Raw genomic sequence first — 14,169 nt, 5'->3', positions numbered from 1 at the left:
GTCAGCAGGTATGTAATAAGCCTCCCTTACATACTAGATTTTCTACCAGTGCTGGGTACAATAGTAAAAACCAAAGTTTCTATGTTCAAGGATATTACATTCTGGTCAGTGAATAAGGGGAAAAAGCCATTATTATGTGCAGTCACAACAAATACATAGAAAATAAGTCTGGGTCATTTTGCAGAGCAGAGGAATCATCTAGGCTTTCATGTAGAAGGCCAAGCCCACTTGGTTATCATTTGGGCTCGGCTAGACTCATAGTGAACGTAAATAGCAGTTGTTTCTATTTTGGCCAGAAACCTTGAGGGGCTTGCCCTCCCAGATTGATTTTTTTTGATTAGGTAAAAAGGTCATTTTTTGCTTCATTTCTTATCCAGCCTTAATCACTGATTGGGTATTGCCTTAGTCAAAAAGGCCAAGGCCCTCCATTTCATCCAGAGCCTTCTCTATTCTTTCTGATCTACATCTCGCCACTGGACCCTGATGGCTCTAGTGGAGAAAGTGAGGCAGATGACTTTGCACGCCCCCTCTCACTTTAATCCAATTCACTTGCAAGTCATCATCTCCCCAGTGTCTTGAGAACAAAGGACAAACAACCACCACCACGTTGGAGATGAATTTTGAAAGAAACGAGGTGAGAACAGAGAACCTTCCAGGGATGGGAAAAGTTAGCACAAAGGCATGGAAAAGGCAACAGGGAATATCATGCATGAGGAATGAACTATGTGCCAGGCACCGTGGTAAGCATTTGCTTTTATGTTGTCTTGGTTTTGCTTTTTTGTGTGCAAATATTATCTTGTTTGTTCCTCACGACAACTCTATTATCCTCATTTTTACAATTGAGAAACTAAGACAAGCAGAAGTTAAGTGACTTGTCCATAAAGCTAGTAAGTGCCTGAGGCCACATTTGAACTCAGGTCTGTTTGGCTCCAGACTTAGCTCTCTAACAATTGTTCCACCTACTTCACCCAAAAAATGATGATATATAATATATATGCCAAAGTTGGAAAGGTAGGTTGAGATCAAAGCTTTGTAAGTCAAACAAGGGAATTTATATTTAGTCCTAAAGTCAATAGGGAGCTACTTAAGTTTGAGGAGTCACATCTAAATTTGGCAGCTACATAAAGGGGGGGTTGGAGTGGGAGAGAGACTTGAGGTAGGAAGACCACTTAGGACACTATTCCAATAATCCAGGCAATGATCTTAGTCATTTGAGATCACTGATGAGTTTGCTAATAGTCCTTTGACTGTCAGTCTCCATTTACCTGACTATGGCATTCTCTTGGTATTAACTACAGATTTGGAAATGACAGTTCTCATCCCACTTCTGGGACTTGATCAGATCTCTAAGGAAGGGTCACCGTGAAATGGATGACTATAAAAGGAATTGGACATAAGATATGTTCTATAATATAGTATGATTGTCCTGATTCCTTAGGCTGAGTATAATAAACCAGGAAGGAAAATAAAAATCTTTGCTGCAGTGTATAACATAAAAAGCTTTAGAAATCTTCAGGAAATGACAGGTTAAAAGAAAACCAACCTCTTTATTGCTTTAAAATGGATTCCGATAAGTCCTTCTGATTTTGTTATTCAACATGAGAAGCCGTGTTGTTTAGCGGCTAGAGAGCTGTGTTCAAGTCTCATAACTGACAAATACTGGCTGTGTGTCTCTAGGAAAATCAGTGATCCTCATGGAGCCCAGGCTCCATGCTAAGACTTTTAAGTTGCAGAAAAGGTCTCAACTTGCATGAATAGAGGGAGTTTCCTTACCTGGGATGTCTCTATACCATTGATATTAGAAATGCAGTCCCTGTCCCTAGTCACATATTTCAACATTTCACCTTTCTATTTAGGATACATTTGAACATGAGTCAAGTAAACAGATACACAGCTCCTGATGAAGTCATTCAGTTCAGCCAGCATTTATTAATATATCCTGTGTTCAGGGAATAGATACAAAGACCAAAAAAATTGAAAACATTCTCTGCCTTGAGGAAGGCATTTTCCTAGCGAAAAACATGTACACAGATACGTAAAACTGAAGGGCTAACAGGTTTGTTTGGAGAGGGGGCTAGGGATCAGGAAAAGCTCGCTATAGGAAGGGCTATTTGGGCTGAGCTTTGAATAGAGCTGAGGATTCCAAGAGAGGGATATGGAGAGAGGAGCAGTCCAGGTATAGAGGACAGCCAAGTCAATGTAAAGACACACGAAACAGCAAGTGGACCCATTGTATGTCACAGGGAAGTCAGGCAAGATGGGGTAGAGGCAGATTGTAAACGACTTGAAATGCTAACGACACATTAACTTTGGCAATATAGAGGTATGCCTGGGAGAATATACTCACTTCTCTGTCTCCCTTCTCCCTTAGCACCCACACCATCATACATCCAGAGGAGACAACAATAAAGCAAAATGAGAACAATCAGTGGGCTGCTGCTGGGGAGCCTGGGCTGGGCCCAGCTCCAGCTTGCTTCTGTTTATAAACAGGAAGAAAACATTTCAAATGGGACCCTCCAGCTTCTGTTTACTGAGGTGGAATCCATCACACACCGCCCAAGAGCGAATAAAAGATAGCCTATGAAGGGAGATAGGCTTCCTATCAAATCCCACCGATCTTTGAGCAAAGGCCACGGTTTACTGAAGCAAATCAGAATTAGCTCTCAAGTTCTCTCAATAATGAATCCAATCCGCTGGCCCACTGCACAATCTTCCTATTCCAGGATTGTAGTGAATTAGATATGCTTCAAACAGATTTCTGTGCATGCTGTTAGCTACGGATGTAAACCCTTGCCAGCAGAATATCTCTCCTCATTTAAAAACTCTGCATTCTCACCGCCAGAAATGCTGCTGAAATATCAAGTCCAGGTCCCTTCTGACCTTCCTGAGGCCTTGATAGCCCATCAACTCTTTTGGAGTTGTTTTCTCTGTCATTGCTAAACTCCTAGAAAGATTGGTCCGTGTTTCTTGCACCTGTCTTCTCCCCTTGCACTCACTTCTCACGCCTGCAATCTGGTTCCTGATAGCACTATTCTGAGGAGGTGACTCTGAGATCAGCAACAATCTTCCCTTTTAACTGATGGCTTTTTCACAGTTCTCATCCTCCCTAGCTTCTTTGTAGCACATGGCATTGACTTCTCCTCTTGGACTACTCCCTTGAATACACAGTGAATGTTTAACAATTGGCTCTCCAAAATAATATATTCACAACATACTTCTTTGATCTCCATTATTAACATTTTTTCCATCATTGTCTTCAATCTAGACCAGGGCTTCTTAAACTTTTTCCACTCATGATCCTTTTTTGCCCAAGAATTTGTTATGTGACCCAGGGTATTTAGGTATATAAAATAGGTATACAAATCAAACATTTACTGATAACAAATTATAATTTTGTGACCCCCCCCACATTCAGTTATGAAACCTCATATGGGGTGGCAAACCACAATTAAAGAAGCTGGGATCTAGACAGTTAATGAAACAATAGAGCAAACCCCAGTTTGTAGTATTTGCTCATATCTGAAAGTCAAACGTTTACACTGAAAATTTAACAATCAATCAGTTCTCCTGAACAGGTCTGAATGAGCTGGCAGCAGCATGCCTCTGGCCACTGTTATTTTTTTCCTCCTGTCTATTTGACTATTTCTCTCTTTCTTTTACAGAGGTATTGCCCACGACCCAAGGCTCTCTTCTCTTTAAGATAAGAATAAAGGGTATTCTAATTAGTGCTGGGGCTAGCCCACTCCAGTGTGGGGTGAAGGCAGCGACTGCCATGAAGGCAAAAAGCTTGGGGCCACTTTAGGATGCCGACCAAAGACAATTGGCCACTTCACAATTTTGCTCTAAGTAGCCCCGAGTAGGTGCTCTATTGCCCTCTGTGGGGCAATTGTCCCTGGAGTAGGCCAAAATTCAAATGCAACATGGTGATAAGAACCTGGTGTACTTGATGCTCTGTATGTATGTGCATTTTATGGAGGCTTAACTAATGAAAAAAGAAATTCCCAATGATATTCCCTTTTTTCACTCTAGGAATCTCCCATCATCAGCATCTGCATCCTCATCATTAACATTAATATGTGGCAGGCACTGCACTCGGGGCTTTCCAAATATTATCCCACTGGATCCTTACAACAACCCTGGGAGGTAGGTTTTATTGTTATGCCCAACTTACAGATGAGGAAACTGAGGCAGACCGAGATTAGGAGGCTGTCCCAGGGTCATACTGGTAATAAGCATCAGAGATTCATGTCTTTCTGAGTCCAGCATCTATGTCAAGAAAGTCCCAAATGGGGTCACAGAGAGTCAGAAAGGATGGAAAATGCCTGGAACAGTAGCAACTTTCACACTCCAGGCCCAGTTCTAGCCACTGTACCCCTTAGCTGCCTGGCACAACAAATTGCAGCCAAGGAAAGCAAAAACACTTGTCCATTTATAATCATATAAACCTCATCACACACTTGTAGTCCATCACCTTCCTACTAAGGTATAGGTAGCAGCAGCAGCTGCTCTCTAAAGTCAAAGCCAACCAATAAATCCTGTAGTTAAAAATGTAAAACAATATGGAAAACTGGGGGAAAGACCAAACTCCATTTCAGCAGTCTATAAATAGATTCAGCCAATGGCCAGGGTTCAAATTATATAACAGACTTTAGAAACAAACCATTGCAAATGAGCTGGCCAAAGATGGCTCTGTCATCACAAGACTTTGGAAACACCATGAATCAACCAAACTTTGGCAGAACTGTTGTTCAAAAGGAAAAAAAAAATGCTTGCAGAAATCTGTAGGGTTGCATTACCTGGGAGAAGAGAATCCTTTTGATTTAAAAATATATCTAGATAAAGACATCTCAGTTTAAAAAAAAAAGAGGGGAAGAGAGAGAGAAACAGGGAGAGAGAGAGAGAGAGAGAGAGAGAGAGAGAGAGAGAGAGAGAGAGAGAGAGAGAGAGAGAGAGAGACTTATGTCTGTTCCTCAGTGCTTTGAACACTTGCTAGTTGAGGTGCTAAAAATAGCAGGATAACATGACAAAACAGTATTTATCGTCCCAAAGATCACATGGGTTTTTTTAAAAAATGATAATGAGACCAGCTGTCCTTTTGTACAAAGCCTCTTTTTTTGCATGTGGTCCTTGAAAGTTGGGAGGGGGGATCCGGGTGGAGCCCAGTGTCTCAGTCCCATTGATAGCCCTTCACTTTGGTCCTCTGAGGATGCTGGAAGACCTAGGCTGTAGGTCAGTGCCTGAGAAGGCAGGGGGACAAGGTGTGCTGGGTGGGAGGTCTTTCAGATGGACCTTTGGAGAAAGCTGTGCCTGGACTGCTAGGTAGCAGAAAGCCTCGGCTTCCATCCCGCTCTTGCCCCTCCTTTTAGCATTTAGGAATCCCTAAATATGGGCCAGTGGGCTACATGGTGGAGATCAAAAGACAGGATGGAGAGGACCGTCCTCTCCAAGCCCTTGCCTTCTGGGAGGGGAAAGGACACTGGCACACGGGAATGGAGACTGCTTTGGGGGCAGACTGTGGGGAGGCCCCTCCCCCAGTCTCTCTGTCCCGAAGGCGGGCGCACGGGCTCGAGCCTTGTGGAGTTGGGAAACCCAACTCTGACTTCATGGGGTAGGGAATTTCCCCCAACGCAGTTTGGCAGCTGGTCTCCGGCTTCAAGTCGTCATTGCCTTGAGGCACCCTGAGGGAACAGGGACGGGTCCAGGGTCCCTCAGCCAGATTGTGGTTCTGAGGCCTGACTCACATAGACCTTCCCAGGTCACCAGTCCGGCCAGTCTCCTCCATTTTCCTTTTAGGCCCATGCTGGCAGTCTCTCGCGGGCCCCTTAAATGGGAGTAGGAGGAGCCAAGGTGGGGGGGGGGGAAAGAGGGCATCCAGCTCCTTACTGGTCAGAGAGCGCAAGGGAGGTGGAGGGGCGGGGCTGGCTCTAGTTGCGGCGGGGCGTGCAGGTGGGAAGGGAGGCGGCTCCGCCCCACCCACCTGCCCACGGGCTAGGCCTCTCTGGGTTGTCCGCCTCACCTGGGAGCGGGCCGCCCTTAGGTGGTAGTAGCTAGTACAGATCAAGTCCTTGTGAGGTATTCAGGAGTCCCTGGGGAACTGTGGGCCCCGCTGCCAGCCCGGACTGCGGAGCCGCGACGGGGGCGTGCCCGAGCGCCCGTGGAAGAGCAGGTGGGCCCCGGGCAGCGGCACACGGGGAACTCTGGCCTTCCTCGACTGGCGGTCGTCGGAACTGCCGAGAGGGCGGTGTTTCTCTGCCCTGGGGGGATGGGTCCCCTTCTCCCCCCAAAAAAACCTCGAAGAGGGAGCACGGGAGCTCTGCCTGCCCGGCCGGTAGGCCCCCATAGTTGCGTTAGTGTGTCTGGGTAACCTGCCCAACCTCCAGCGTGTCCCAGGCCTCGGGAGCGGGTCCGCTTCAGTCAGGGTGAGTTGGCCGTTTTGGTACCTCTAGGTGGCTCATGAAGGGATGAGGAAGGGTGAATGAAGTGGCCTGTCAGCCATGTTCACGAGTCCATTAATACCGATAAACAAAGTAACCGGAAGGTGGGGTTTCTTCTCGAGAACTCGGGCCTTCACAACGGAGAGATTGTGGGGAGGCCCCGCCAGCTCCTAGGAGCCTTTCTTTACATGGGGAATGAGTAAAACGTCTTTCTTATGTCTGTGGAGATTCAGGCTTGAGTGACAAAGCACTGCAGCTGCCAGAGTGTCTTCCTAAATCCTTCTCCCCCTCGGTTATTGGGTACTTCCTTTTTTCATTTTGAAAAGTTTAAGAGGTATATGAGTGTTATGGAGTATTATTGCTCTGTAAGAAACGACCCACAGGAGGATTTCAGAAAGGCCTGGAGAGACTGACAGGAACTGATGCTGAGTGAAATGAGCAGAACCAGAAGATCATTATACACTTCAACAATGATACTGTACGAGGATGTATGCTGATGGAAGTGGATATCTTCATCACAGAGAAGAGCTAATCCAATTCCAATTGATCAATGATGGACAGAATCAGCAACACCCAGAAAAGCGACACTGGGAAATGAGTGTAAACTGTGAGCATTGTTTTTTTGTTTTTGTTTTGTTTTTGTTTTTGTTTTGTTTCTCTTCCCAGATTATTTTTACCTTGTGAATACAATTCTTCCTGTGCAACAACAACAACAAAATTCGGTTCTGCACATATATATTGTACTTAGGATATACTATAAGATATTTAATATGTATGGGAATGCCCGCCATCCAGGGGAAGGGGGTGGAGGGAAGGAGGGGAAATATTCGGAACAGAAGGGAGTACAAGGGATAATGTTGTAAAAAATTACCTATGCTTATGTACTGTCAAAGAAAATGTTATAATTATAAAATTAATAAAAAAAGAAAAGTTTAAGAAATGTTGTTTTAAGATAATTTGTACCATGAATTGGAAATTCCTTTCTTTTTTGGGAACACAAGACAAGACTAGATATAGATGTAATTCACATATATATATGTATGTGTGTGTATATATGTATATATATATAATATTAATTTTATAATTATTAAATATGGTATAGTATATCCTAGATACAATATATCTGTGCAGAACTGAATTTTTTTTTCCCCACAGGAAGAATTGGATTCAGAAGGTAGAAGTAACCTGGGTAGATAGACAGTAATGTTCTCAGTTTACACTCATTTCCCAGTGTTGCTTTTCTGGGTGTAGCTGATTCTGTCCATCATTGATCAATTGGAATTGGATTAGCTCTTCTCTATGTTGAAGATATCCACTTCCATCAGAATACATCCTCATACAGTATCATTGTTGAAGGGTATAATGATCCCCTAGTTCTGCTCGTTTCACTCAGCATCAGTTGATGTAAGTCTCTCCAGGCCTCTCTGTATTCCTCCTGCTGGTCATTTCTTACAGAACAATAATATTCCATCACATTCATATCCCATAATTTACCCAAACATTTTGGCACATACAGGTCCCTTTCCCTTCTTTAGTATTTCCTTGGGATATAAGCCCAGTAGTAGCACTGCTGGGTCAAAGGGTATGCACAGTTTGATAACTTTTTGGGCATAATTCCAGATTGCTCTCCAGAATGGCTGGATTTTTTCACAACTCCACCAACAATGTATCAGTGTCCCAGTTTTCCCACATCCCCTCCAACATTCATCATTATTTGTTCCTGTCATCTTAGCCAATCTGACAGGTGTGTAGTGGTATCTCAGAGTGGTCTTAATTTGCATTTCTCTGATCAGTAGTGATTTGGAACACTCTTTCATATGAGTGGAAATAGTTTCAATTTCATCATCTGAAAATTGTCTGTTCATATCCTTTGACCATTTATCAATTGGAGAATGGCTTGATTTCTTATAAATTAAAGTCAATTCTCTGTATATTGTAATTCCCATTTATTTTGTGCTTTATGTATATTCTCGTTTGATCCTTGTAGCTGAGGTAGCTACTAATTCTGTCCCACTTTCACACCCAGGAAGAGTGAGGCTGGAGAGAGCTGAGTGACTTGGTCTAGATAGATATTCATAAATATATTCCTAGATGAACATGGTGGTTTTAACTCCCAAGCCCAGCTCTCTAGCCTGGGAGGCTTCAGTCCTAATGGTCCCTTCTTTTTATCTTTCCTCCCTCTTCCTTAAAAACTCTTCTTTTTGTATAGGCTGGGATGCTAGGGGAGGATACTGGGGGGATCAAATGTTGTTGCTGTTCACCCTTCGATAGTGTCTCCAATAGTCATGGAAAGCCTCAAAAAGCCAGCAGATACTTCGCCAGCACCCACATCTGCTTGTGTCTTAAGCCTCGTACTCTTGCTGGAGGATTGGAGGGAGACAGACGGTGATAGACAAATGTCCTTAAGGGGCTTTCAGAGAAAGGGGAGACAACACAGATGAAGAAATTCAAGTGAACAAGCAATGGGGATAGATAGTCTGGATGAAGTGATTACTTTTATTCTTCTTGCTGTGATCCTTGAGTTTTTAAGTTCCTGGGGGCAAATAAGGAATTATAAATAAGTAGTGTAAAGTTTTTCTTCAGACATGTATAAATAGAAAAAAAAATGAGCCAGTCAGAGAGAGGGGACGACTGATGGACAACCAGTGTGTTTTATTGGTATTTGGATAATGTCAGGTGGAACCTGCCTGGGGTGCTATTTGTCCCTCCTACTGCAAACCTAAGGGAAGGGCAAGAATGAGAAGGACAGGCTGGGAGCAGTGTCCACATCTATGAAATCACAAACCACTTGGGCCATTGGAATATTGATTGTACGATGACTTTTCCAGTCAATGATCACCAGATTTCTTTGCCTGCCCTTTTCGCTGCAGGTGTACCACTGGGGTTGAGGGATTTTAAGAGGGACCTTGTAGCCCAGGGAGTCAAATGTTGAGGTTGTAAGAATGTCCAGGTAGGCCAGCAGTATCATTCAATGATCACAACTGCAGGAGAAGATAAAGAGTATGCTGTGGTGACATTAAGCTGTCGTGACTGGCTTCTTCCATGAATTCAATGAAACTCTGTTCTTTATAGGAAGCGAGATGACTATTGCACAAAATAGCTCAAGAAACATAAACCTGTCTAGAGGGCTTGAGTCTAAGCAGAGCAGGACTCCTAAATAAGGCTGGAAGTGTAACACCCTGTGGTAAGTGCTTGCCTGTTATTTAGCCTTGAATTTAGGAGATGCTGATTAGATTTGTGCTAAAAGCCCATTTGTCTCCTGCCCGGTACTTTACAGCATTTGTTCCCTCCCATCACCTTCCCATTTCTGAATCTCTTCATCATGTTCTAATCAGATACGGATTTCTTATCTGTCTTCATCCTTTGCCCTTGGCATCCATTGTTCTTTCTTTATGACCATTTCTGAAGAGCGTAAATGGAGATTTTTTTTTTATGCAATGATGAGGGTTTTAAAAATTCTCCTATAGTGTGAAAAATGGGTAGCTTTATCTCAGTGTAATTCCATAGGGCATATTTCTTGGAAATGTATTCATACAACAAACACTTATAAGGCACTTAGTATAATAATTATAACACGTTTTTAGAGCACCTTCAGGCTTACAAAGTGATTTCTATGCCAGAAGGGCAGTACAAACGTTGGCATCCATATTTACAGATGAGGAAATGGAGATAGACAGGAAAAAATACTGAAGTCTGTGAGTTGAGCTTCCATTGCAGGTCTCTTAACTGAGGATCCAGCTTTCTCATCCTATGAGGGAAGCATTGAAAAGGTACACAAACCAGTTCATTTGTTCTACTTTCACCCCTTTGCTCCACTCTGCCACAGACAGCTGAATTTGTTCACCCTTTTAAATTGGACAGAATAGAGCCTTTTGCTGTGTAGATGTGGGTATCCCTCATTTTACAGCATTGTTTGTAAAATTTTAATTGTATGACATTTATAAAGGGCATCATGATGTGTGTACCCTGATCTCTATTTGGAACTCTGGGATTTATATAATTTGAAGGAAGTAGCAGTGGTCAAAGAATTGGAAAGACAAAGGAAAGGCATGTAGCATCCATTTGGGGAATAGAAAATTGTCTTGGGAGTTGCAGTTTATTCCATCTTGTCCACTTTTCTTGTCATAGGACCATAGGAATTCAGACCTGGAAGGATGATATAAAATCTATAAAATCAGGTTCAATTTCCTCATTTTGCCAAAGAGGAACCTGAGGCAGTTCTTGGGATGATAATTACTTTACTAAATTGGTTCTGCTGGTCTGGTTGAAAGCCGTGTATTCCTCTTGGCCCTTGGTGCCCTCTCTTCCAACCACCACTTTGTAAGCTCTCACTTTTCTTTGCAATTGTTGGAACTTTTGTCTCTATGCGTACATGTGCTCTTGTTTCTCCTGCCTTGTCCTTCTTAGTTCTGGTTTTAGTCACTTATTTTTGGCAAAACAAAACTTTTCCTTATTGTGACAAAGAAATAGATTTTTTTTCAGACGTCATAATGATGATTGAAGCATCATAGAAAATTTTGGGGAAACAAATCCTATTAAATCTTAATGTTAGCCTTGTTAGTTAGGAACATATCTCTAACTTGATAATAGAAATCAGTAGGACAGTATAATTCAACATACAGAATTTTGATTGACCACAGCTCTGCCCCCATTCCCAGTTTTATATATTGATGTATACCTATAAGTCTGCCCAATTTCTCATTCCCAGGCTATTGTCTGGCAGCGTAAGAAGGACAGGCCCAAATGCTTGAGCAGCTAGAAATAGTATTAGGGATTATAACTATTTACATTATGGGTGCAGTGCTCTTTTAATGGGCCCCTTTTCCATCTCACCCATTTTTCTCTTGCTTTCATGCTCAGTTTTGCTAGAATATAAGAATCACATTCATGTTGTGAGTTCTTTTTGAATCTCCAAACAGCTTCTTTGAGATGGTTACCAAATCAAGAAAACTTGACCTTTTATGCATTCCTGCCAGAGCAAAGTGAATGACCTTCTAGGCTCATCTTGTGCACACATACCCAGCCTACTTCCCATTTGGTCTAGGATGCTGTCATGGGGATAGCAGCCTTTAGTAAGGTAAAGGGAAGGAAACCACACAATGATTGTCTCAGAAACCAGACAATAAATATGTCTCCTTATTACACAAAGTATTTTCTTCTTCCTTAGGTCAGTTAACATGATTATTTTGAGTAACCACTTAAATATCTCGATTAGTGTTTAGATGTAATGTGGCAGAGTGGGAAAAAGTATTAAACTTGAAGCTAGTACACTTGAGTTTGACTCCCTTAACTACTTTGAGCCTCAATTTCCTTATATGAAAATGACAGTGATGTTGCTTTATTCCTATCCCTGGGCCATTATGAAGATCGTATGAGATAATGTTTGGGAAAGGAGTTATGTGATTAGTATGTGAGGGTTTCTGGGAGTCTGGAGTCAATTCATGGATCATGTCCTCACACCTCACCATCAATATTGCACAAGCTGGTCTTAGACTAATTTTTCTTTTCAGTTTTCAAATAAGATAAATGAATAACTTGATTTCAGTTTTTTCAAGTCCCAATTTTGCCATTAAAGAGGTGCATGCTCTTTGCCAAGTCCCTTCTCTTTTGGGGGCCTCAATTTCTTCTCCTTTAAAATAAGCGTAATATCTGGATAAAGAAGTTAATGTAAGTCTAAAATGAGATCAGACATAGAAGCATTTGGAAGGGTAAAATATACAGACATACATGTATTTTTTATATATATATATATATACATATATATATATATATATATATATATATATATATATATATATATATACACACACACACACATACATACTTGGCTAAGGTCTCCAGGTAGTGTCCTGGGCTTCCACATACATAGATAGAGACTTTGCCAGTTGTCGGACTGTGAGCTCCTGGACTGTGTTTTGCTGTGCCGACAGGAGTGGCTGCCGATTTAGTGTTGTCAGAATTCTCTGAGAACCTGGAGACAGAAGCATTTCTTTGAACTTCTACTGCTACTACCTTAATTAACACCCCCTCATGTGGAATACTGCAAGCTTCTGAACTTGCCTTTTGCCCTCTTTTTTGCCTTCACCTGCAGCCAGCTGAAGTTTTTGGCAGCCCAGTTCTGATCATGCTGCCCCCTGCTCTGTCATATATACTCTGTGCTGTTCACACGATATGCCCCCAAATCGCAAGATATTTGAGCTGAGATGTCTGGAAGACTGAACTGAGTCTGACTGCACCATTGACCACTTACCACCTTCACTTCCTCCAAAGTCCTGCTCAACTGCCACCTCCTCCAAGAAGCCTTCCCTAACTTTCTGTTCTCTTCTCCCAACTAGTAGCCAATCTTTTCCCCTTTAAATGACTTCAGAGCAATTTTGTACATGTTTTCCATCTAGCTTCCATGTACATCTTGTATTCCCCTTGAAAAATGGGGCTCCTTGAGAATAAGGATGTTTTCACTTTTGTTTTCTTATCACCAGTATGTAGGAAGGAACTGAGGCCCAGAGTGTAGGGGAACCATTCAGGGGGACAGCATCTTCTTTCTTACCATATCAAAATCAATTAGGGCACAGAATACTGTGTGTTTTCTAAGCCAGACCCAATGGTTAAGGTCAATTGGTAGCAGACAGCTGTGTGGGGGGTGTGGTGTGGTGGTGGGGTAGCAGTGCTTTCTTATTTACCAACCTGGAAGGAACTAATCCTCATAAGGACCTTTTGTGAACAGCTTTGAGGAGCTCCTCATGCTCTTACTGCCTTTGGCTGGCAGCTCCCATAGGGCCTGGTAAAGGAAATTGCTTACGATGAAACTGGAGCCCAGTGTCAACCTGTACTAGGCACAAGTTGGTTCCCAAGATTGTCTCATTGTGTTGAAATGACCAAAGCTCCCTGTCCTCGGCTCCTCCCCAATGGGCTTTTCAGAGGGCTGTGAGTGTTCTGTGTGATCAAGTTTTTGTTTGTTTTTTTTTGGGGGGGTGTGAGGATAAATTCTGCATTCTGACTTGAAGGGACTGTGAATTGTTTGAGCTGAAAGGAACCTCAGAGCATCTCTTGTCAAGCCCTTCATTTTATGGAAGGGGAAACGAGGCCCTAGAGATGAAGTGACATCCATTTGAGTCTCGTAGGGAGCAAGTAGAAGAGCTGCGATCCTAAGCCATGTATCTGGATGCCAAGTTGCAGTCTCATTCTACAATACCATAACTGCTCTGGGTTGTGTGGGGTCTATGAGGAAGCATGCAACTGAAGCTTCTTTCTCTCTAGCCCAACCCACTGCCCCTCCAGTTTGGGTGCCAGAGAAGGAAGGAGATGTAACTCTGCCTGATGGCTCCTTCTAGGATTCACGTAAGAGGAAATCCCAAAGCTGTGAAAGGCTAAACTGCACATACCCTCGTCTGCTAAGGTAATGTATCTTTGTGACTTCTAGCAGGTGTGCTCTATAGCAGATGGAATATTAGCACCATATTAGAGCTTCTGGGACTTTATTTCTTCAGCTAAAAGAAGAATTATTGAGGAAGATTTAAAAAAATGGATTTCCTTGCACAGGCAACAGTGTTTGACATTGGAACTTATTAAAAGGCCAAGGTTTGATCATCACTGAAATGCAGTGTTGTGCACAGGCAGAAGGGGGTTCCTTTTCCATCGGCCTCTCCAGCATCTCTTGAAATGGGGGAGAGGCCCCCTTGCATATATGGAAGCGTGCTGTATTGTTGGTGTTCAGCTTAGCCGGTGGGCCTGCCTT

General features: G+C 42.8%; 1 long non-coding RNA gene across 2 annotated transcripts in view; it reads left to right on the top strand.

Annotated features, from left to right (window-relative positions):
• Window positions 1-6,067: 6,067 nt before the first annotated feature.
• The window catches only part of LOC141548257 (uncharacterized), a 210,654-nt gene continuing 202,552 nt past the window's right edge, over window positions 6,068-14,169 (top strand). For both annotated transcript variants that reach the window (XR_012483871.1, XR_012483872.1), the window contains exon 1: window positions 6,068-6,419. This is a non-coding gene — a long non-coding RNA (uncharacterized LOC141548257). The remainder of the gene's footprint in view (window positions 6,420-14,169) is intronic.

This window comes from Sminthopsis crassicaudata, chromosome X, assembly GCF_048593235.1.
Source record: "Sminthopsis crassicaudata isolate SCR6 chromosome X, ASM4859323v1, whole genome shotgun sequence".
In the NCBI taxonomy this organism is placed as follows: domain Eukaryota; kingdom Metazoa; phylum Chordata; class Mammalia; order Dasyuromorphia; family Dasyuridae; genus Sminthopsis; species Sminthopsis crassicaudata.
This window is presented reverse-complemented; position numbering and strand designations above follow the sequence as displayed.